Source organism: Heptranchias perlo, chromosome 38 (assembly GCF_035084215.1).
Source record: "Heptranchias perlo isolate sHepPer1 chromosome 38, sHepPer1.hap1, whole genome shotgun sequence".
In the NCBI taxonomy this organism is placed as follows: Eukaryota; Metazoa; Chordata; class Chondrichthyes; order Hexanchiformes; family Hexanchidae; genus Heptranchias; species Heptranchias perlo.
Genome location: NC_090362.1, coordinates 7,515,330 through 7,540,942, shown reverse-complemented (window position 1 = coordinate 7,540,942; position 25,613 = coordinate 7,515,330). Strand labels below are relative to the sequence as shown.

The window sequence follows — 25,613 nt, the reverse complement described above, 5'->3', positions numbered from 1 at the left end:
GCCTTCGGCCCCTTTCTCTCCTCGGATGCCCTCAAGCCCGATCGCTCCCCTCCGTTCAGACCCCCCCCACCCTCGTTTCAAAAGACCCTCCCGCCTCAGGCCCCCGTGGGCTGGATCTGCCTCACGATCCACTCGCACATCCCTCCCCACACCACCACCACCACCACCATCCCCGCCCTCTCTCCCTCTCCCTCCCCCAGGTCCTCCTCAGCGCCGATCCCTCCCGCTCGGAAGCCCTCCGGCTCGATCGCCGCTCGGCTTCCCCCTCAGCCCCCCTCTCTCTCTCTCCCCCCACCGATCGCCCGGCTTTCCCATTCCCTCTTTCCCCCCCCCCCAACTCCTCAGCCCGCCCGATCGCCGCTTCGATCCCGTCTGCACGCCGATCGCTTCCCTCCCCGTCCACTTCAAGTTGCCGCCCGAATGCGAGCCCAAGGCGCCGATTGTTGTGCAGGCCGCGGGTTCCTCCTCCTCCTCCTCCTCCTCACACACACACACACACACCGAGCAGCGCAGCCCCCCTCCCGGCACAAGCACAGCACACAAACACCTCACCCGCACAGGCCCCCTTCACTCACCGGTCCGAGAGGCGGAGGCCCCGGCGGATGCAGAGTCCCTCTGTCCCGTCTCTCTCTCTCCGCGTCCGGGAAGCGGCGGCGGAGAAATCCCGCGAACCCCTCCAGCGGGGGGGGGGGCAAAAAAAATAAAACCAAACAGCTCTGAACGGAGGCCGTCTGTTCGTCCGCTCACTACCTGTCAATCAACGGCGCGCCGCGCAGGAAGTCCCGCCCTATCTCGCGCAACATTGGTTCCCGCGGCACCACGGCGGCCGCAATGCGAATCGCTCATTGGTTGACGGGCGACGTCAATCATCCGGCTGTCGTTTGTAACCTGACAACCGAGCCCCGCCTACCTTCGAGCGTGATTGGCAGACGCCGGGACCGGAAATCCCACCCCCGCCCCGCGGCTATTGGCCGTCAACGGAAGCGCCTCCAACGGGTTCGGCGGGGAAACGGGGCAGTTAATTGGTCCAATGGCGCTGTCAATCTCGCAGCTCGCGCTTCCGAGCTGACAACGGGTCCCCGCGCATGCTCACAACCGCAAAACAAACGGCAGCCCATAGCCCCGCCCTCTGCCACTTGATCATTGGTCAGTTTGCTAAATTAAGCGGACTGGTGCGTTTCCATTGGTCAACTGCAACGTCCATCAACATGATGGACAGGCAGTTGCCTTTAATAGCGGAAGTGCCACGACTGGTACTGGCTCTATTACAGGGGAAGCAGGTCACCATTTTTCACAGTAGGAATAGGCAGCACAGGTTTGCATTCAGTTGCTTGTTTGTGGATGTTTTATTAACCGCGCTAACTTCAACAGTACCATTCAGGCTCGTTATGTTCTGAATGAATTCCCAAGCGTGACTGAATCCACCTCTGCTGCCAAACAATGGCTGGGTCAGGCTACTGTGTTCTGGAGCAAGCTACCTCCTGGCAATCGGTTATGGACTAAGATTTTTTTTTTGTTTTGCAATCTTTATATTGAATAATATTGCATTAAAATCTCTACCCTGGAACTAAAGTGGTTGACTTTATTCACAGGACTCCCAGATACCTGTGCATACTGCAACCCCCCCCTAGTTAGCTGGATCAGTGCAACGGTTGTATATGATTCAGAAAGGTGGTATTTATTCAGTCAAATTAATTATAATCAAGACCAACTCAAACATTTATTTATTAGAATGTTGCAATGTTTTGAATTGTTTAGTTTTTTTCAAAGTAAATAGCAAAGTTTTGACAGCTACCTGTAAAATATTTTGGCTTAAGAGTAAACAGAAATTAGGAACTTTATCCTCATGATATTGTCTAACTGATCCCTTTCCATTTCAACATCAAAAACTCATACTCGATTGGAAAATGCCTAGACTGTTAACTGGGAGCAGCCCCATAATTTTGAATTGAATGCTCAAGGGAATTGAGTTAGGCAATTTGTAAAGCAGAAACTTTGTTACCATTTGATATTGCAAGTCATAAATCACTTAATTATTCTATAAAAGGTTATACTGACAAGCTGGCATTTATTTATTTGTAACATCTGTCTTCAAAGTTTTGCCCAATGTCACCTGTTCTCCTGAACAGGAGAGGATGGACAGACACCTGCTAAAAGTGCTACCAAACTTGAGGCCTTGTTTGCAGAAACCTCATCAGCTGCTGTGAGCAATGCTAAGTGACAAATCTCTCGTGCCCATACTGTATGATTTTTTAAAAAGCTTCTCGTACTTTACATTTTAATTGTAAGAAAAAAGATAAGTATGCATAGCCATAAGGGACTAATATTAAATAGATTTCCCACACTATAACTCTTTCCACAGTCTACCATCATTGATCCTTGTGCAGACTGGAGAACAATTATGCTGTTCAATTAAGATCAAAGATGCACCAAGTGGTGTTACATGGAGCATTATAGAGTGGGAAAATTGCATCCCGATCCCTGGTGTCTGCTGGGTTAGTTGATCACAGTGTGTGGGCAATGAGGTGAGGAAGGGGGAAAAAGTCATCCAGTTCATCTGATCTTGATCACAATCCTACAATGCTGGAATATTCATATGTGGATGTCAGATAAGGATGACAACTAGCATCTAGTCAGCACCTTTAGCCTAGAAAAATATCCTAAGGCACATCGCTGAACCATAAGGAAAAAAACACAAAACCAAAGGAGGTGAAATTAGAAAGGAAATCTAGAACACTTCCAACCTCCAAAAAAAAAAGGGTTGAGGCTAAAATTAAATTTCAAAACAGATTGATAGATTTTTGTTAGGTATTAAGGGGTAAAGAATCAAGGTGGGTAGATGGAGTTAAGATACAGATCAGCCATTATCTAATTGAATGACCTACTCCTATGTTCCTGGAAGGAGCAACTAAAAGCTTGGTCAAAGATGGAGGTTTAAGGGGAGGCAGAGTGGTTTAGGGAGCAAATTCCAGGGTATGAAGCCGAGGCAGCTGATGGTGTGGCTACCAACAGTGAGGAGAACGTGATGCACAAGAGGCCAGAGTCTGAAGAACTGAGAATTCAGGGATGGGGTTGTAGAGCTGGAGGAGATTACAGAGCCAGGGAGGGGCGAAGCCAGGGGGAGGATTTAAACACAAGGATGTAATTCTTAAATTTGAGGAGTTTGGGGACCAGGAACCAATGTAGACGAGTGAGGACAGGTGATTGAGAAGCAATACTTGGTCCTTCCACAGTCCACCATCGTCAATCCTTATGGAGACTGGAGAATAATGGGACACAGGCATCAGAATTTTACAGATGGTGGAGGATGGGAGGCCGGCCGGTAGAGCAGTGGAATAGTCCAGTCTGGAGGTGACCAAGGAATGAATGAGGGTTTGAGTGGAGGTGGAAATAGGCAGTGTTTGTGCTGGAGAGAATATGGGATCAAAAACACAGCTCAAAGTCGATTAGTGCACCAAGAATGCAATCAATCTGCTGCAGCCTGAGAATGCCCGGTGGGGGGAGGTGGCAGTGAATCTGATGGAGACGGTATAGGTTTGTGGCAGGGGCCGAAAACAACGGCTTTGGTCATCCCAGCGTTTAGCTCATCCAAAACTAGATGTTATTTCCCCCCCCCCCCCCACCTTTGCATCACCATTGGCAGCCATGACTTAAGCAACACTGCAACTGCCTCCCTAACCCCCACCTCTGCCTCCTTAAAACCCAACTCTAACCAAACCCCTTCTAAATATCTCCTTTGTTGGCTTGCCATCCAAACGTCCCTTATGCCTCTGTAAAGCATCTTTGGATGTTTCATCTACATTAGGCTTGCAGAGTAAGCAAATGGCAAGTGAAATTCAATATAGCAAAGTGTGAGGTGCTTTCTTTTGGTGGGAGGAATAAGTAGACCACTCATTCCTTAGAAGGGAAGAAGATGTCTGTGAAAACAGATACAGCGATCACTAAAAGTAGCAACACAAGTTCTTACGGCCATAAAGAGTGCAAACAAACTACTGGGGTTCATTCCTAGAGGAATAGAATACAAAAGCAGGGAGGTAGAGTTACATTTATATAGAACCTTGCTTAGATCACTCTTGGCAATACAGTGCACAGTTCCGGTCTCTATGCTACAAAAAGGATATTGAAACACTGGAGAAATTGCAAAAAAAGATTGACAAGAATCTTGCCAGAATTGAGAGGATGCAACTATCAGGAAAGAGTGCGCGGGCTGGGACTCTTTTCTCTGGAAACGAGGAGGCCCGATCGAGGTCTTTAAAATTATAAAGAGGTTTGATATGGTGGATACCCTTGTGGGTGAGTCCAGAACAAGGCAGCAAAAATGTACAATTGCCTCTAACAGATCAAAGAAAGAATTTAGGAGGAATTTCTTTACAGTGTTGAGAGAACATGAAACTCACTGCCACATGGAGTGGTTGAAGCAGATAGTATTAACACATTTAAAGGAAGACTTGATGCTCCATGAGGGGGAAGGGAATAGAGGGATACGGGGTGAGGAGAGGTAATTAAGAGTGGTAAGAGGCTCATGAGTAGCATAGTTAGGTCAAATAACAACAACAACTTGCATTTATATAGCGCCTTTAATATAGTAAAGCATTCCAAGGCGCTTCACAGCAGTATCATCAAACAAAATTTGACACCGAGCTACATAAGGAGGTATTAGGACAGGTGACCAAACGTTTGGTCAAAGAGGGAAATTTTAAGGAGCATCTTAAAGAAGGAGAGGAATTCCAGAGATTAGGGCCTAAGCAGCTGAAGGCACGGGCTCCAATGGCGGAGCGATTAAAATCAGGGATCTGCAAGAGACAAGAACTGGAGGAGCGCAGAGATCTCGGAGGGTTGCAGGGCTGGAGGAGGTTACAGAGATAGGGAGGGGCGAGGTCATGGAGGGATTTGAAATCAAGGATTAGAATTTTAAAACTGAGGCATTCCCGGGCCAGGAGCCAATGTAGGTCAGTGAGCACAGGGGTGATGGGAGAATGGGACTTGGTGCGAGTTAGGGTACAGACAGCAGAGTTTTGGATGAGCTAAAGCTTATGGAGGGTGGAAGATGGGAGGCCGGCCAGGAGAGCATTGGAATAGTCTAGTCTGGAGGTAACAAAGGCATGGATGAAGGTTTCAGCAGCAGATGAGCTGAGGCAGGGGCGGAGACAGAATAGCCTTTTTCTGTGCTGTAGATTCTATGTAAAGGCACTGTATGAATGTAAGTTGCTGTTGAAATGGAGATTGGAGATGGCGGAGTTAGTCTGCATGGACAGTGGTTCAGGGTGGGCTTTTCTGAAGAGTGGAGGGGAAGTTAAAGCAGTTTTGAAAGGGACTGCGCCTGAGGAGAGGGAACCGTTTATAATGTCAGTTAGCATGGAGGCCAAAAGGAAGTTGGGTGGTCAGCAGTTTAGTGGGAATGGTGTTGATCTCATAGATGGGAGAGGACATGGGGGGAGATGGGAGAGAAACTAGACAGAGATGGTGATTCAGGGTTAGGGAAGGAGAGCCCTGGTGGGGGGGGGGGGGGGGGAAGGTTTGGCTTGGTGGGCAAGGGGAAGTGAGGATAGCAGCAGAGGCAGGACAGGGTTCGGCGTGGCTGTTATGCCTCCGGTGGCCAAAGAGCCAGTCAACAATCAATGTCTATGCTGCTAAATGACGAATTGCCAATTGAGAGCACATGTGGAATCACACCTCAGCAAGTCACTGCCTTCAGGAGAAAACAGAAGGAAACGGTGGGAGACAACTGGTTGTGAGGTTGTCAGCAAATCTAGTTGGAGAGCCTAGCAGAGTGAAGAATGCTGGGCCCATAATCCAGGGGTCAATGGATCCAAACCATTCCCTGCCATGTGGATGTTAAAGCTTGATTGGAGTTGCTGATGCATTTAGACAAAGCTTGTGAAAATTAGTTGGGCAACATGGCTTAGAGGCTCAAACACTTGTCTTGTAAACAGGAGATCCAGGCTTCGAATCCCACTGGTGCCTTTAAATCGGTGGGCACCGCTGGACGTTAATTATATAATTGACAACACCAACGAAATACTAGATTTAGTTTATGTTACGGCTTCTTTCAGTTTGAGTGGACCTTGGGTTAGATTATTTTTTATTCGCGGTGACTTTCTAAAGGGGGCACTTGTGATACTGATTTCTGCCCGGTTACACTGGGATTCCCAGTGGCCCAATTAAAAGAAGCAAATCTAGTTAGAGCATTGTTAATTTCACAGCAAAAACTATTCTCATACAAAGCAGCGTGTTTATGTAAATGTCATCCAGTCAAGCTTTTACTGTTAGACCGAAACAGTTTGCCATTGTCTGGAACTCACCTCAGCAGCTGGAGTGGAACAGTCCACTTGTGAGGGAGGTGGTGCTTGAGAAAATGCACAGCAAAATGGGGACATTACCATTACTTTAAAAAACAATTCTCAGAGTTACTATTGTAGCTGGCAAAGTATTGAACACTGCAGCATTCAACTTTCAACTAGACCACAGTTAGGAACCCAGCCTCTTTGCCTTGCTATTTATATAATGATGACCCCATAGTGACGGCACTGCCAATCTCCTCTGGGTTGGAGGGAGATCAAACTTACCCATTCTTCTTGGATGGGGAGAGAGGAACGAGCCTTTGCTCACACTCAGGAGTACCTGTTGAGGGGTTGACAAGACATTAATTGGCACAGTAGAGATGTGCCCATCCAAAGAGGTGAGGAGAAGAACAGGTTACGTTTTAGAGGCCAGAAATATGCTGTTAGTAAACAAAACTGATACACGCTTTGCTTCTGTCTTGGATGCACAGGTGCACAAAAAGCCAACTTCAGATTTATTTATTTTTTGGCAGTGCTTCCCATTGCACCAGTTAATATCTTTCTTAAACCAGATGAATCTGCCATGCTGGGATGTTGAACAGTCAACTCATTTCTACTGTGGAAAACAAGACCACAGGAAACCTGTGCTCTGGGTGTCTGAGGCTTTGAACACAGCAGCCTTTGAGGGCAATTGGATGTAAAACCAGAGGAAGTGAGAAGCAGGACAGGGATGGACAATCAGAGCCAGAGGACGTGGGTCCAGCAATGGAACTTCCTGGCCGACCATAATCAAAGTGATGCTGAGCAAACAAAGCTTAATTAGTCCCTAATAGAAATATTCACCTCTAATACTTGTGCAGAGAAACTTTTGTTTCCATATGTATAATGCTGAGAAGATGACATCATGAAGAAGGACTTCCTTGGGCTGCAAAACCACCCATTAAAATATTTCCCTTTCTAGGTCGAAGAATTACAATTCATTCCAGTTCATTCCCCTCCCCCTCATTAAATTATCTTGGCACATGTACTATAAATAGAGTATCAGTGTGATATGATTGTAAAAAGAAAATCCATATTTAAGCATGATATGTCCTCTTCCTCTCTCCTTATAAATATAGATACACAAATTCTATTCCATGGGATAATTAAGATGATAATATGTTGCATAATATCTTCAAAGTGATGTCAGCTGTTCTAGAAACATTTGATGTTAAAACCTTGTGGTTAACGGTGTAACTAGTTACTATATAACAAAGCTTGCCACCTGAAAGGAAATCCCTCTCCAGCCTCCAATCTCTCGTCTCTCTATTGGTGATCCACTTTCTTCTCTCCATCCAAGCTCCAAATACACTTCTCTACATGCTCTTCCGACTCCCTCCATCCCCACTGTGAAGAATCAAGACCCTTTGCACGGTCTTCTATTCCGACTCATTCTTTCCCAAGTCCCCCAATCTGTGGAACTCCTCACCTCCCCCAGTCATTCCTTCCTCTTACAATCTTCAGGATTTTAAAGCTAAAGCTTGGCGTCTCTTCATCAATTCTTCCTACTCATCTCTCTTACTTTTCTTTCAACCTTAAAGTTGCCTGACATTCAAGTAGGTTTCTCAATTTAAACATTTTTCTAAATTTATTGATGCTCATTCTATTCCATCACCCCGGTTCTTGCTTGTGCTCCCTGTGCCTCTCTGTATCAATTTCAAAATTCTTGCCCTCACCTTCAAATGCCTCCACAGCCTCCCTCAGTGACGTCCCATATCCCTTAGTTCCTCTGACACTGGTCTGCTCCTTGTTCTCTGTCCTCTTCATTTCACCATTGGCAGCTGCTCTTTAAGTCACCATTCCTCTGGAACTCCCTCCTAAATCCATCCAATTTATCTCCTCCCTTCCTGCTTTCAAAAACCTTCTCAATATATGTTTCTTCAACCACGTTCCCTAATTCCATCTACTTTTTCTTCCCTCCATTGTTTTTTTTGATGGTCCGCTCTCTAAATCATCTTTTGGACATGGGAAACTCTGTATAAATGCAAGTAGTTGCTATGACGTGTATCAATTTGGCTCAGTTGGTTAACGCTCTCACTTCTTGAGTCAGAAGGTTGTGGTTTCATAGCCTTGAGCATTCCAGTGCAGTACTGAAGGAGTGCTGCATTGTCGCAGGTCCTTTGGATAAGATGTCAAACATGCAGCCCCATTCAGGTGGTTCGGATGGTTGTTAAAGACTTTACGACACTATTCGAAGAGAAACAGGAGGAATAATAATCTCTCAACTAATATCACCACTGAAACAAATTGAGGGGGCATTCACCTCACTGCCTTGCTGTGCACAAAATGGCTGCCTGCACAGTCACTGTAATTAATTTTACATGACTCACTTTGAGGCGTTGCTGAGACGCACAATAAGGTACTACCAAAATGCAAGTCTTTCTTTAATATATTCTTGTAGAAGTATTTTATAGGCTTTGTTATCATTGCTTAGCAAAGCTCTGATGAAATGAAGTTGGGAGTGAGCCTATGGCCAGTAGGGATCAGGGGGAAGGCTATTTATAACGGAGATGTGAGATCCATAACTGGGGAGGGGGATGAATGTGGGGTCAAGGCCAGATTTTTTTTTTTAAAAAGGGTGTAAATAGACTGGGTCTGGACTTTAAGATCTAGTGCTGCACCCTTGGTGGGAGGTTAATGAAAGCTCAGAGCTGCATGGAAATCGAACTCAGAACACTTCACTCCCGTGGTATTAATTTCCAGATCTAGGCAAATATTTCCAAATTAACTGACTGTTAATACTCAGCACAGAAAATATGATTGAACCCACTGCCAAATCTCAGCTAAAAACAAAGGCACAGCTGAGAACGCTAAGAATTTTGTGTAAAGTAGGTCCTTGTTAAGAGATCTCGCTGTTTCTGTTGAGAATGAATTACCAGGTGATTAAATGGCTGCTGTAGAAAGATTTAAAAATTGGATATTTTTCATCTGATCCAAGTACATCACATGGACCACCAACTTAATAGGATTCAACCATGAAATGGGTTTAGTTTTAGGAAAGTATTGTTTGATAAATAAATATGCGCAGAACTGAGCTTATTTTCAATGGGAAAAACACAAATTGGGGCTACCCCAGTGACCGACTGGGTAAAAGCCACTGCCCAGAGCAGGAAGTTCCAGTTATGGTTTTTATTCTGTGCTGTTGGCCGATCTCAGCTGGTTGCACTGATTGACTTCAGCTCCCCAAACTAGGGAGAAGAACATCCAACTGGTGTTTGTACTCAATGACTATCCAGTAGATGCTGCATGTGTGGAAGTTGGTGTGGAGAGGATTGTGATGCTTTACACAGTTGAATACCCTGTCGACACTCAATGCATTAAAAGATGTTGTTGTCTAGACTCGGGTATGAAGAATAGCCACTTAATAGAGGCACAAAGTCTACCAGCACCTGTGGATAGGTATCCCAGTAAGAGGCATGGGAGAGGGGGAAATTTGGCAAAATAAAACTTCCAAGAGGTGACAATGATCCAAGTTTTTAAAATTATGAGGCACAGCAAATGTAGATGGCAACAGGCTACTGTAATAGAATAAATAGACGGTAAGAGTATAAAATTAACTAGCCTTAAGCACGATTACAGACTGGAACATTCTGTCCCCCAGAGTAATAGATATGTGGAATAGATTCCCAGCAACAGCAATTAATGCCGTGCCAATTAACTCCTGGGTAAACAGCAGGATAAATATCTGATTAAGAATGAGACTGAAGGGGATTAGAATAAGGACCCATCACAGAGATTCAAATGTTTCATCCAACATGATGTCTCCCACGCTATCGTGGGGCTCCTGTGGAATGCAATTGGTCGGAGTTGAAGGAGGAACAAACTTGCAATTGTATCGTACCTTCTCGTGACCCGCAGGATGTCCCAGAGCAATGGATTACTTTCGAAGTGCACTCAGCAAGGCACCGGCAAACGAGGCAGTCGATTTGCACGGTAGCAAAGTCCCACACCCAGCAATGAGATAAATGACCTGGTCATCGTTTTTTTGGTGGTGTTAGTTGAGAGATGAAGGTTGGCCAGGACAAGAATAATGTGGAATGCAAGACTGGATTAATGCCCTGCTCAACAAACTTAGAAGGCGAGAGATATTTCAGTATTATCTCCTTTGAATGACAGGAAGAACTCACACTTATACATAACCCTATCAGGTCCTCAGGTCATCCCAAAGCAACAACTACTTGCATTTATATAGCGCCTTTAACGTAGTAAAACATCCCAAGATGTATCACAACCAATGGATTACTTTTTGAAGTGTAGTAGCTGTTACATAGACAATTGCAGCAGTCAATTTGCACAAGTAAAGTCCCTCAAACAGCAATAAAACAATTTAGTCTATTTTTGGTGGTATTGGATAAGCAGATAAATGCTTTTTTAAAAATTCGTTCATGGGATGTGGGTGTCGCTGGCAAGGCCAGCATTTATCGCCCATCCCTAATTGCCCTCGTGAAGGCAATTGCTGGCCAGGACGCCCCTTCAAATAGTGCCACAGGATCTTTTACATCCACCTTAAGTCTCTGGAGTTGGAGTTGGACTTGAACCCACAGTCTTCCGACTCAGAGGCGAGTGTGCTGCCAACTGAGCCAAGCTGGCACTTGGAGGTGTTAACTGTGGTTGATCACGTCCCAAAGAAGAATGGGTGAATTGGACAAATTCACTCCAAGACAGTGCACAATGTAAAGTGTGTACAGAGAATGGGCTTGATGGGCAAAATGGCCTTTTATTGTTCTAAGCTGTCTCCTGTTCTTAAGTAGTTATGCATTAATATAACTGTATTTCAAAGTTTAACAATAGGTCCAACCCAAGTCTTCAAAATTCACAGCATTCTATCTTAATGTTCAGATACTCTGACGCAAAACACCAACCCTCAATCATAGAGCCAGACGGGGGGCAGAAGTTATTCAAAGATTGCAGATTAGCTATTTTTAACCAGTTTATAGAAAGCCCGATGCCAGGGGTTACATTTTGTGGCAAACTAGCTATGGGTTTGTCACAATTTATCAGCGTATTCCCTGAATATGGAGCAATGGTGTCAGAAATACAACCAGCTCAGAACTACAACGAAAATATCAAAAACCACCAGAATTCAAGGTGGATCTGTGCAGTGTCTTGGAATTGTGGTGACTCCCCCTGCAATTACCCTCTGGTGTGGGGTGCAAATTCAGAGGACAACTTGTTTTTAGTTGTCCTTGCGCATCTCCTAGTAACTAAACATAAAGCAGCACAGTCAAAGGCCTGGGAATCTTCACTCCACGGGGGTGATTTTAAACCCCAAGAACGGGTGGGTTGGGGGCGGGTGGGAGTGAAAATAGTTGTTTTTTTGGGTCGAAACTGCATTTTTGCGTTCCCGGTGGGAAGCCTCTACTTTTCCGCGCCGACGTTAAACCCGGAAATAAAGCCGGGTTGCGGTCGCGACCCCAAAAAAAAACTCTTTTCAACTCCCACCCGCCCCCAACCCACCCCGTTCTTGGGGTTTAAAATCACCCCCCATCTCTCTCTTCCAGCACATGGTCCATATCAGGATCCCACCCTGTCTGTAATAACTGGGAGAATCCCGTGCGCTAGCACTCCACCATCAAATTATTTTTAAAATCACCATCACACCTCTGAATCGATCCCAAAAGGTACACATGCTGATATGAGTGACACCATCTTTGATACAACCAGATCCAACTGATCATCTGGACTAAGCCCTGGTGCCCTCCATATTAAGCTGTTGGACATTGCAAAAAAAGCCTTTGTCTTTCACAGGAACAGGAGGAGGCCATTCAGCCCCTCGAGTCTGTTCCGCCATTCAATTAGATCATGTTCTGTATCTTAACTCCATCTACCCGCCTTGGTTCTGTAACCCTTAATACCCTTACCTGACAAAAATCTATCAATCTCCGTTTTGAAATTTTCAATTGACCCCCAGCCTCGACAGCTTTTTGGGGGAGAGAGTTCCAGATTTCCACTACCCATTGTGTGAAGAAGTGCTTCCTGACATCACCCCTGAACGGCCTAGCTTTCTCAGAGCTGACGCAACATAATTTTATTTTTAAAACGTCAAGGCAGCTTTTATTTTTGCACCACCAAAGCATAGGAAATAGTTCAGATGTATTTGGTCTCTGAGAACACTTTGAATAGTACAGGTAGGCATTACCATTTGTAACAAACACACATGTATATGAGTTACTGTTTAGTCACAGTATTCGAACTAGACTATCCCTGTACTTGGATGAAAGTACTTGGATTAAAAGCAAGACAGCAAGTTGAAAAAGGCCACCTGGACACCAAGGTGAGGCTCCATATATAGTGGTAGAACAGGGTTTTAAAAAATATATAATTCTTGGGATGCGGGCGTCGCTGGCAAGGCCGGCATTTATTGCCCATCGCTAGTTGCCCTTGAGAAGGTGGTGGTGAGCCGCCTTCTTGAACCGCTGCAGTCCGTGTGGTGAAGGTTCTCCCACAGTGCTGCTGGGGAGGGAGTTGCAGGATTTTGACCCAGTGACGATAAATATCCAAGTCGGGATGGTGTCCGACTTGGAGGGGAATTTGGAGGTGATGGTGTTCCCATGTACCCGCTGCCCTTGTCCATATCCCGACATAGCAAGCCCCCAGTTTCAGCCAGTCCATTTGGGGAAGTAACTGTAACAAGGCTTGGTGTGTCAACAGAGGGAAGAACAAAGAATCTTGTCTGCTTTTGTGACCCTTCAGGTAACTGGCTCGAGAATGACGCTGAGACGTCTGGGAGTGCCTCCTTTCCCTGTCCTATTTACCAGGCATGCTGCATTTTATAATCAATATTCATACGTAGAAGATTGGCAAGTTCTGTAGTATTTGCCTAATCAGAACAAAATCACACCCTTTCCCATATTCTGACACCTGTGGTCTGCGTTTCACTGGCTCTGCTCCAGAGAACCTGCTGCCATACCTGTGCTCCATCTCAAATCAATCCTTTTATATAATTAAAAGAAAGAAAAAGCTTGCATTTATATAGCGCCTTTCACGACCTCAGGACATCCCAAAGCGCTTTACAGCCAATAAAGAACTTTTGAAGTGTAGTCCCTGTTGTAATGTAGGAAACACAGCAGCCAGTTTGCGCACAGCAAGATCCCACATATATATATATATTTTTTGGCCAACGTTTGGGTTCACCAAATTATTGGTGCTAGGGAACAAAATATTGTTTTTTTAAAAAAATATTTCAGTCACTCTAGTCTGAGCAAAAAGATTCCTGTGCAGCAACTGGACTAGCGATGTAGCATCAGCTCAATCAGAACAGAACCAGAGCACTCCACATCAGGTAGAGTGTGACCAGATACAGAGCTCCCTCTCCTCTTCTCCAACAAGGTGCATCAGCACTAATTTCAGAAGTGCAACCCCAATTGCACTAATGTGATTTTTTTCCCTACAATACTCAAACCGTACAGCCTCACCGAGTGAGATTGTCATTTAGTGCCAAATTATGAGCAATTTCACACTGGGGCTGTGCGACTGGGAACTGAGACTGCCCAAACACATCTCTCCAAGGGCCCTTACAGTCAACGGAGAGAGAGAGAGAGAGAGAGACACACAGAGTCGGGGACAGAGGGAGAGAGAGCGCGAGACCGAGAGAGAGAGAGAGAGAGAGAGCGCGAGACCGAGAGAGAGGGAGAGAGAGAGAGAGACCGGGAGAGAGGGAGAGAGAGAGAGAGAGAGAGCGCGAGACCGAGAGAGGGAGCGCGAGACCGAGAGAGAGAGGGAGCGCGAGACCGAGAGAGAGAGGGAGCGCGAGACCGAGAGAGAGAGGGAGCGCGAGACCGAGAGAGAGGGAGCGCGAGACCGAGAGAGAGAGGGAGCGCGAGACCGAGAGAGAGAGGGAGCGCGAGACCGAGAGAGAGAGGGAGCGCGAGACCGAGAGAGAGAGGGAGCGCGAGACCGAGAGAGAGAGGGAGCGCGAGACCGAGAGAGAGAGGGAGCGCGAGACCGAGAGAGAGAGGGAGCGCGAGACCGAGAGAGAGAGGGAGCGCGAGACCGAGAGAGAGAGGGAGCGCGAGACCGAGAGAGAGAGGGAGCGCGAGACCGAGAGAGAGAGGGAGCGCGAGAGGGAGAGGGAGCGCGAGACCGAGAGAGAGGGAGAGGGAGAGGGAGCGCGAGACCGAGAGAGAGAGGGAGAGGGAGAGGGAGCGCGAGACCGAGAGAGAGAGGGAGAGGGAGAGGGAGCGCGAGACCAAGAGGGAGAGGGAGAGGGAGCGCGAGAGGGAGAGGGAGCGCGAGACTGAGAGGGAGAGGGAGAGGGAGCGCGAGAGGGAGAGGGAGAGGGAGAGGGAGAGGGAGCGCGAGAGGGAGAGGGAGAGGGAGAGGGAGAGGGAGAGGGAGAGGGAGAGGGAGCGCGAGAGAGAGAGGGAGAGGGAGCGCGAGAGGGAGAGGGAGAGGGAGCGCGAGACCGAGAGGGAGAGGGAGAGGGAGCGCGAGAGAGAGAGGGAGAGGGAGAGAGAGGGAGAGGGAGAGGGAGCGCGAGAGAGAGAGGGAGAGGGAGCGCGAGAGGGAGAGGGAGAGGGAGCGCGAGAGGGAGAGGGAGAGGGAGCGCGAGACCGAGAGGGAGAGGGAGAGGGAGCGCGAGACCGAGAGGGAGAGGGAGAGGGAGCGCGAGACCGAGAGGGAGAGGGAGAGGGAGCGCGAGACCGAGAGGGAGAGGGAGAGGGAGCGCGAGAGAGAGAGGGAGAGGGAGCGCGAGAGAGAGGGAGAGGGAGCGCGAGAGAGAGGGAGAGGGAGCGCGAGAGAGAGGGAGAGGGAGCGCGAGAGAGAGAGGGAGAGGGAGCGCGAGACCGAGAGGGAGAGGGAGAGGGAGCGCGAGACCGAGAGGGAGAGGGAGAGGGAGCGGGAGCGGGAGACCGAGAGAGAGAGGGAGAGGGAGCGGGAGAGGGAGAGGGAGCGGGAGAGGGAGCGCGAGAGGGAGAGGGAGAGGGAGAGGGAGCGCGAGAGGGAGAGAGAGAGAGAGAGACGGAGAGAGCGAGAGAGAGGGAGAGGGAGCGCGAGAGAGAGGGAGAGGGAGCGCGAGAGGGAGAGGGAGAGGGAGAGGGAGCGCGAGAGGGAGAGAGAGAGAGAGAGACGGAGAGAGCGAGAGAGAGGGAGAGGGAGCGCGAGAGAGAGGGAGAGGGAGCGCGAGAGAGAGGGAGAGGGAGCGCGAGAGAGAGGGAGAGGGAGCGCGAGAGAGAGAGGGAGAGGGAGCGCGAGACCGAGAGGGAGAGGGAGCGGGAGCGCGAGACCGAGAGAGAGAGGGAGAGGGAGCGCGAGAGGGAGAGGGAGAGGGAGCGCGAGAGGGAGAGGGAGAGGGAGAGGGAGCGCGAGAGGGAGAGAGAGAGAGAGAGACGGAGAGAGCGAGAGAACTTCCATCCTGTCAGTATTGCCTTGGCTCAATTGCAATTCCCAGAGGTGAAGAGACAGTGTGTTAATTCACAACACCCGCCAGTCCCTGTCAAAATATGTTGTTGGTGAAACCTTTTCTTGCCCTCCAGTGAAGGAAGGGAAAAGGATTAAAGACATAACCACAAGATAAAGAGGTGAAAATCGCTGCCTTCGTTAATACTTGAATTCAGCTCCATGGGCAAGTCCTGTCCATTGTCTGCTGGGCAGAGCACTTCATCTTCATGTAGGAGAGGGGCCACACAAAAAACCAACAACAGAGAAAGCTATCAAATCCTATATAGCATACCTCTTGTTGGCCAATGAAGAGAAACATCGGCGATGGTTCCAGAGAAGACCCTGGGCTTGATATCCCACCCCAGTTAAACACCAACCACAATCTGCATTTATATACAGAGCCTTTAACATAGAAAAATGTCCTAAAGCACTTCACCGAGAAGGAGAGGAGAAAGCACCGAGCCTTTGCAAAAGGGTTCGGAGAGGTGATCGAAAGCTTGATCTAAGAGATGTTTTAAAGGTGGGAGAGGGAGAATCCCAAATGGGAGAGCCAAGGTGGCTGAAAGTACTGACATCAAAGGTGGAGTGGAGGGAGGGAGAGGAGATACACTGGGGGCCAGATTCAGAGGGTACGGGAGGATGCATAAGGCTGGAGAATGTTGCAGAGCTAGGGTGGGTTAGAACTATGGAGGAATTTGTAGACAACGAGAAGGATTTTAAATTCGATCCATTGTGGGGACGGGGTTAATGAGCAAGTGTCAGGATGTAGAAAGGGAGTTTTGGACAATTTGGAGTTCATGATGGTGCAGGAGGCCAGTGAGGAGGAGATTGGAGAAGGCATGGATAAGGTTTTTGATAGCAATGGGGGCGAGGCAGGGGTGGTGGAGGCGAGCAATGCTGCAGATACAACAGCAAGGTAGTGGATAGGATACGGAGCTGGAAACTCAGCTCAGGGTCGGACAGAAGGCTGAGACTGCAATGCAGTCTAGTTCAGCCAGGGTGGGCGTGGTCTTCCCAATGCTCAACTGTAGGAAGCTCTGGTTCATTCAGCCCTTAATGTCAGACAGACAGTCTGACAGTACGGGGATGGATGCGGGGCTGAGAGAGGTGGAGGACAGGTGTTATCATCACATCTTTGGAAGTTGACCCCATGTCTAGAAATGATATCACCAAGAGGCAGCATGTAAATGAGGGAACGGATGGGGCCAAGGGTGGATCCTTGGGGAACGCTGGACGGGACTGTGCGGGAGCTGCATTGGGACACGCAGGAATGGAATCACACAAGGGTTGTTCCACTGAGGTGGACTGCAGAGGAGTCAGCGGAGGAGAATGGTGGCCAGCAACGTGGCACGCTGCGGAGAGTTCTGAGGAAGATAAGGAGGGACAAAGCGCCACAGTTGCAGTCACTGAGGAGATCGTTGGTGACTTTGACTGGGGTGGTCTCGGCGCTGTGGGCAGGGCAGAAACCAGATTGAATGGGTTCAATTTGTGGCAGGTGAGCAGGCACCTGGGAAGCCAGGATGTCTCCAAAGACCTTGAAGAAGAAGGAGAGGTTAGAGGGAACAGACAGGTCAAGGGTGGGATTTTTAAAGGAGGTGGAAGGCGAAGTGAGATCACAAAAAAAATAAAGAAACCCGAGACGCAACAAAACAAAAAGATGGGAGGGAAGAAGGAAAACAAATAAAGGGAAAGAAAAAGTAATCAAACAACTATCGCAAAATAAAAGGAGCAACAGAAAAAGGACAAGATAAAGGACTGAAAAATTAAAGTGATGAAAGAGGAAAGACAAAAAAAAAAATCTTACCTGGTCAGTCACAAAATCTGAGAAAAGATGGTCTCGAAAGGTTGGCTGGGTCCTGTACAGATGGGGGGTCCGCAAGGTAGCAGGAGGTCTCCTTCCACAAAGCAGGAAGATGCTCTCCTGAAGCCAATGATGCGCAGGTAGGATGAGCCTCTGGACACTGCCTCTGAAATGCAGGATCCCAACTTTAGATGATCGATCAGACTGACTTTAGCTTAACGTAGACACAAAGGTACAGTATCGGTGTAATTTTAGTCGACAAAAGCAAGGAGCAAAATAGTCATCGACTAAAGTTATTGTACTTGTCAAGTAAATTCAAATGAGAACTATACTTCTAAAAACTAAAATTTGAGATAAAGAAAGAAGTCTTAAAAAAAGAATTTCTCTAGGACTAAAACAATACTGGGCAACAGACCCTAACTTTTGCAACAGGTGTTGAAAATTGAAACGGACAAATAACATCTTCATTGTTATTCAAAAAAGATGTACATTTATATAGCGCCTTTCACATCCTCAGGACATTCCCAAGTGCTTCACAGCCAATGAATTACTTTTAAAGAGCAGTTACTGTTGTTATATAGGCAAACGGGACAGTCAATCTGCACACAGCAAGATCCCACAAATTTAGTGGTGTGTTTACTCTTTTTTTTGGAGAAGTGTCCCTGGGATCTTTTACACCCACCTGAACAGGCAGACGGGGCCTTAATTTAACATCTGATCTGAAGGGTGGAACCTCAGACAGTGCAGCACTCCCTCAGTACTGAATTGAAGTGCCTAGTCCTGGATGGGGCTACCCAGAACCTTCTATCTCAGAGACTGAGCCAAGCTAACATCCAAAAATCTCTTTATTGTTTCTTAACATCCTTGAGTTTTCTGATGACTTTTGAAAAAAAACCCTGAAAAGTCTAAAATGAAAAATATGGAAAGCAAAAAAACTACAATTTTGTCCATTTTTCCCCCCCATTGGCCTTTTTTTCCAAAACCAAGATCACAATTCTTTGAAACTACAAGCCAAATGAGAATAAAACTAAAATTATTTCTAGGACTACAATCAACTGGTGTCAATCTCTCAGGGTCAGGTTTAGCTGGGTCCAGATGTGCTAGAGTCTGCTCTACACTGCCCCAATCTCAGAACAGTGTGACTTCTGTAATTCTCACATCAACCATCTGCATGCTCTTGTCAAGTGAGTGCCATTTGTAGCAAACCATGGGAGCTTTGGGCTGTACAGTTAAGTCTGCTGACAGGGGGTTGACAAAGGCCAGTTTGAGGGGATCAAGAATAAGAGAATGTGGTTAAATGATGTATTAAGTATTTCTTTCAGTAAAGCAAGTCTGTGAGCACAGTGTCAATAATAACTAGATTAGCATCACGAAAAGGGCAAGAGAAATATATTTTCTAGCATCATAGAGAGATTCAACATCATGTATAAATCACAGCCTTGGGGGCTGGGTGGCAGAGTCCTTTATCTCTAGGACAGGTTCAAATCCAGTCCAGTCTATTGGACTGCAAGCTACAAGCGTCCCCAGTGAGAAGCACCAATATCTCTCTCCTCAAGTCGGGCCTGTGTTCAGACAATCGCAATGGCTGCTGGTCCACACTACAGAACAGCCCACAATTCTGCACTCTGAGCAAGTCTCATTCACAGCTTGGCCATGAGAAATAGGAATGTCACAATCAATAATCTTATAAGGCCAGGAGGGTGTGCAGGAAGCTTTACCCTGACTCTAAACCATGCTGCAGCTGACCTGGGGGGGAACAATTGATTTTGACACTCTTTGCAAAAAATGCAGAATGTTCTTTATCCCAGCACTGACATCCCTCTCCACCCACACAATTACATCAATTACAAAAAAACTCTACAACACTCGGACTCCATATTTATTTAATATTTTTTTTAGAAAAAGAAACTTGGGTGAAACCTCTGACAAACAGAGATGGAAATATTGTATTCCAATGTCATACATCACCAGTATGTGGCTCACGAATATCCTTCAAACTGGTGTCATTGCTTCCCCAATTACACAGTGGATATCGAGCTAGTGTGGTACTAAACCTTACTGTCAGACTTGGCCGAGTGGGTAGCACTCTCGCTTCTGAGTGAGAAGGACATGGATTCAAACCCCGCTCCAGAGACTCGAGCACAAAAATCTAGGTGGGGAGTGCTGCACTGTCGGAGGTGCCGTCTTTCGGTTTAAGAAATTAAACATCTCAAGTGGATGTAAAAGAACCTACGGCACTTTCAAAGAGGAGGGGAGTTGTCCCCAATATTTATGCCTCAACCAACATCATAAAAACAGATTAATAGGTCATTTATCTCATTGCCGTTTGTGGGCAAATCGGCTGCTCCATGTCCCTATATTACAACAGTGACTACACTTCAAAAGTTGGCTGTGAGGTGCTTTGAGGTGGTGAAAGGTGCTATATAAATGCACTTTCTTACTGAGCAGGAAGGTCCCAGGTTCACTTCTCAGCGTGTGCTGAGTTAGCCAATCTCAGCCTCAACACATTTGGCAGCAACAACCAGCAATGGGGTCATTTTAACTATCGGAAACATTCCCCAGTGGGAACAGCCAAATATCATGAGGAGGGGAGAATAACAATCATAGGAACATAGGAACAGGAGTAGGCCAGTCAGCCCCTGGAGCCTGATCTGCCATTCAATTAGATTATGGCTGATCTGTATCTTAACTCCATTTACCCACCTTGGTTCCGTACCCTTGTCTAACAAAAATCTGTCAATGTCAGTTTTGATATTTTCAATTGACCCTCCCCAGCCTCAACAGCTTTTTATTTTGGGGGGGGGGGGGGGGGGGGAAAGAGTTCCAGATTTCCACTACCCTTTGTGTGAAAAAGTGCTGCCTGACATCACCCCTAGCTCTAATTTAAAGATTATGCCCCCTTGTTCTGGACTCCCCCATCAGAGAAAATAGTTTCTCTCTATCTACCCTTTCAGCCAAGGTCCCTGTTTCTGATATTATCCAATGACCTATGCTGGAAAGTGCGCTTATCTGGCTCCACCCCCAAGTCAAATCATCTGCTGACATTCACTGTTAAGGGTTACACATGAACGTGGCCACAGAGGGTTGTGGCCCCTGGAATGGTACACCAGGCTGAGTCAGCGTCTTTCAGACAGTAAGAGAACTGGATGGAAATAAAACCCGTTTTAATTTTATACAAAATAACAGGAAACAGCCTCTGCGAAAAAGAATCAACATTCATCTGGTCATTAGCAATTCTCAACTAGCTTCTGGCTACACAATTTAGACCCAATAAAGTGCTGTGTATGTCTGGTACGGTCTATGATATATTGTGTAAACATTGGCTGAAGTTGATAGTTAGAAACCGGCAATAACCCAAGGGTTTCTGAACTGTGTGCTTCAGTAACCAAAGTCAAGGACTATTATAGCACACTTGAGATCTCTCTTGGAACTTACCAATGATTATTTTCCATTCTGCGCCTGGTGGGAACCACAGGGTATAAAGTGTCCTATAGACACTGATATCATTATCATTTCGTTGGTACAGTTACTTTTGCTTTTGTTGTTTTATTTTAAGCATCTTTAGTTTAATCGCACCACTTGTCTGTTTATTATACCAGTGGTGTCCTTAAAGGGACGTTTGTAATTCTGGCTCCTGTCAGGTGACACGGGGGTAACTCAGTCCCACCCCCACTGATCCATTCAAATAGGCCCAGTGACTACTTTCTCCGCATGAAATTACATTTTCCTTTGCTTGTAACTTCGAGTCAGTTTTCAGTGACATTAAGCCGCGCTGTCAGTATTCATTCGGGTTTACAGTATGAATGATGAGCTGAATATTTTACAGCCTTGACTTTCCATAGTCTAGGTCTTAAACGTGTCGCATTCTTTACTTAGTTTTAGTTAATATGTCATTCTACCTTTTTTTTAAAAATGCCGATTAAAAATACATTTTAAATTTCCGGTAAGGGCACTCTTGCCCCACCCACAGCCTCAAGTCGCTTCTGGTCCCAGATCCATGGAGACGGGACCGATTAAAAAAAAGGCTTCCCATTCGGAGGAATGACAATACAGCATGTCCTCACTGGTAAACAAGGCGAGCACACCATGTTGCACCTTTAATAACCGGAGACCGGTTTAAAAAAAAACATCCGTCCAAATCAGAACCAGAGCAAACTTATAATAAAACCTCCACTGCTGGGTCAGACCCTGAAGTGGGAGGTTTAGCACCCCCATTAAAAAAAAGGATGTTGGTGACTTATAGTGACCTCTTGCATGGTGCAATATACTTCGCTGGCAGTAGGTAATAAGTATGATGGGACTCAAAAATAACGTGCCTGTTTTGGTACCAGCTGGCGAGACGTGTGTAAAAACGGCTCTACAACTACACACATCCCGTGTACGCACACACAGCACTCGGGAAATTGCATGAATGAAAGAACGAGTCAGAGGCTGCAGAAAATCGAACTGCTGTTCAACCGTGCCCCCCCCCTCTCTCCACAAACATGGTCAATATTTTGTTTTATTACATGTGTTTTCAAATAAAAGGCCGACTGCGTTAGACGCTGGCCAAAAAAAAGGAAGGAGGCGCCAAGTCAGTTCTAAGTGGGGAAGACTGGCGGCTCATGGGCATTTCCATGTCAATTTAGTACAGCGCCACTTCCTGCAGGCTTTCTCCGAGCCCAATGCCTGCGCATGTGCACTTGTTTTTAAAAAGTCATTCTCCTTCCTTCCTTCCCCCTCCGGACCTGCTAAACCGCTCAGCTGCCTAATACGGCGGCGGGTGGGACGGCTTCAGCTGTTCAGCCCCCCTGGCGACCATGTTTTTTTAAATATATATACACACACACTGTATAATATTGTTGGCCGCCTCTACTTCCGAAGGCGGCGCTCACGTCGGAAGCTCTGTGGAGATACAGCAGCAGCAACGCTGCATTCACTGTACACAAGCAGTGGGGCAGAGATTGCCCGACATAAAACACCCGAGCAAACTCGTTTTAAACTTGGGCGAAGGCTACAATTGGTGAGCAAGTTCTGGGTCCCATGAAAACACTAATAACCAGCGTTGGCGGTCAGTAGTGTTGTCTGAGTCATTACACTACTGACCGCCAACGCTGGTTATTAGTGTTTTCACACTCGGTTTGTTTACTGGGGATGGAAGGAGAACCAATACAAGTCACAAAGCGTTTGCAGAATTACTGATATATCTCTGCGATTAATACTGCGGTGCACTGAAGAGGCTGCAGCAGCTTCCTGTTGCCCCCATGTTTTTCCACGTTCAACTGCTGCTCCCGAAATGGACAATTATTTGATTCTCACCCCGGAAGCCTGAAGCAGCTGGAGTAACTGATTCTAATCATACAATCTTTACAGCACAGAAAGAGTCCGTTCGGCCCGTCGTGCCTATGCCGGCTCTTTGAACGAGCTATCCCATTAGTCCCACTCCCGTCGTTGAATTTATTTTTTGTTTCAGACCGTTCGCCTTTATTGTAGGTAACAGGCGCCACCCCAAAGTAACCCAAGCTCCACCCTCCAGTTAGACTGATTGCAGTGTATCGAGCACAATGTGGGCTAACCCCGGAATCCACCCTCCCTGCGGAAGGCTCCCTTAAACCGTTGCCTTTTGCGGGCCAGGGACCGCGCTGCCGTCGCCGACTGACGCGCTTCATTGTTACAATTCAGGCTCCGAGGGAATCCCCGCCCCTGACACGTGACCAGGGCGCCACCATTGTGACGCACCACATTCCTACGGAGGCGGCGACTCCGCCCCACAAACCAACCACCAATGGCAGCAACCGAGAGGCGCGGCCTGGCCGGGGAAAAACCAATCGGCATGAAGCAGACAAGGGGCCGGGCCTTCCCAACGTAACAACCAGTGACGAAGCTACCTTCTAAGCGAAGAGCCAATTAGAACTGTGTGCGAGAAGGGGCGTGTCTTAGGTAGAGGGGGCGTGTCTTGGTGGCAATCGCAGGAGGGGGGCGTGTCTGCGATATACGTTGGAGGGGGCGTGTCTTCGTGAAGCACGTAAGAGGGGAGGCGTGTCTTAGTGGTATACGTCGCGGGGGCGGGGCCGGGGCCGTGTTTACTCCGCTGGAATCATTGGGCTATCGGTGACGTTCGCGCACTCGGCGGATACACTCGCCATGGCCGTCGTTGATTAAAGACAAACAAGGGAGACGGGCGGCCGAATTTAACATCAACACACTCCCTCCCTCCCTCCACCTCTCCTCCCGTCTTAAACATTGAAAAGAAACCCGTGTTCCCCGTCCCACCCACCCCGCGGCCGGAGCGCGGGTTTCGAGTTTCTCTGGGGACGGCGAGCGCGTTGTGCCATTCGATCTCTTTGGCGCGCCGTAGCGGAGACTTTTGTTACACGGCGAGAGGCTTTTGTTGCACATTCGGGGAGAGCGCGGGTCGCGGGCGGTCCTCGGCCCCCACCCCGGGGCGGTCCTCGGCCTCCCAGTCCCCGTCCCCCCCTCCCCGGGGCGGTCCTCGGCCTCCCGGTCCCCGTCCCCCCCCACCCCGGGGCGGTCCTCGGCCTCCCGGTCCCCGTCCCCCCCACCCCGGGGCGGTCCTCGGCCTCCCGGTCCCCCCCCACCCCGGGGCGGTCCTCGGCCTCCCGGTCCCCCCCCCACCCCGGGGCGGTCCTCGGCCTCCCGGTCTTCCCCCCCCACCGGTCCTCGGCCTCCCGGTCCCCCACCCCGGGGCGGTCCTCGGCCTCCCGGTTCCCCCCACCCCGGGGCGGTCCTCGGCCTCCCGGTTCCCCCCACCCCGGGGCGGTCCTCGGCCTCCCGGTTCCCCCCACCCCGGGGCGGTCCTCGGCCTCCCGGTTCCCCCCACCCCGGGGCGGTCCTCGGCCTCCCGGTTCCCCCCACCCCGGGGCGGTCCTCGGCCTCCCGGTTCCCCCCACCCCGGGGCGGTCCTCGGCCTCCCGGTCCCCCCCACCCCGGGGCTTCACCCACCCTCAACCCCGGGGGGGGAAGGAGAGGAGGGGCAAACCCGGCACACTCACCAATAAAATAAACCACCAACACCCGCCCTCCCTCCGCCATAACAAACCCCGCTCGCAGCCGGTGTCCCTCCTCCCCGCTCGCACCAACAACCCGGCCCCAGCGACACAAAAAAATGGCTCAACAACAAGCCAGCTGCACATGCAACACTGCGCACCTTCCCTTCCGCTACTCTCCATTTTCACCCCCCTTTTAATCTCGGCCAAAAAAAAAATACACACACACACTCGACCGAGCGACAGTGATAAAAATAAAAAGGCGGGCGGGCGGACGGACCGCACTGATTCTCTTCCCTCATCTGCGTGTTTCCCTCCTCCCGATTGCTTTTTAAAAATCTGCACCGTGTGTATTATAAATAGTACTCGGTGGTCAGAACGAGAAGCGCCGACCGACCCTCTTCCCCCCCCCCAAAAAGGCAACGTGTGGGGGGGGGGGGGGAAGAGACAGAGTCCCAGCCGGCCCCCGGGTGCCCAGGGGGGGTGATCGGCTGAGCCTTGGTCTCCTCAGGTGAGGGGACGGAGGGGCTCCGATTTCCCCCCTTTCCTTCAAACCCAGCCCTTCCTCCTCCTCCTCCTCCTCTCTCCACACCCGCCCCCCCCCTCTCTCTCTCTCTCTCTCTCAGGACGCACTAACACTCCGGCCGGGGCTGCCCTCCCTCCTCTCCGGACACGCTGCTCGCCCCAAGCTCCCGAGGTGGGGTGGGGGGGGGGGGGGAAACATTCAGCCAAAAGCCCTGCCCTTTGCATCGCACCGCGAAATAAAGAAGAAAAATAAAGAGAAGGAAAATCGGAAGATTCCTCACCACAACTACCAGCTGGTACGTACCTCCGCTCACAGGCAGCCTAACACCCCGAGCTTCCAAAATGGAAACTCCCCCTTTCATTAACATAGGCTCCGGGGGGGGGGGGGGGGAGAGAGGCCGCGTCACCGCTTCAAACCCAAACCCGCCAAAAGGAGCAGGAGTTAGTGTGAGGAGTCCCGGAGTCTCTGCCCCACTGCCCACACCTCCAGCCGGCTCCGGGCTTTAACGCCGCCCTGTCACCGTGGCCCCTTTCATTTACTTTCGGAACAACAAGCGCTCGCAGCAGAGGCAGCAAATGTCACCCCCGTGTGCGGACAGC

At 48.8% G+C, this 25,613-nt stretch overlaps 1 protein-coding gene across 3 annotated transcripts in view; it reads right to left on the bottom strand.

The window, feature by feature from the left end:
* The window catches only part of sin3aa (SIN3 transcription regulator family member Aa), a 111,216-nt gene extending 85,878 nt beyond the window's left edge, over positions 1-25,338 (bottom strand). For 2 of the 3 annotated variants that reach the window (XM_067973359.1, XM_067973361.1), the window contains exon 1: positions 576-758. The gene's annotated coding sequence lies outside the window, so the exon portion shown is untranslated. Of the gene's footprint in view, positions 1-575; positions 759-17,505; positions 17,669-25,294 lie in introns of those variants that run through there. The other variant, XM_067973360.1, reaches the window with a different exon arrangement.
* Between the last annotated feature and the right edge of the window lie 275 nt (positions 25,339-25,613).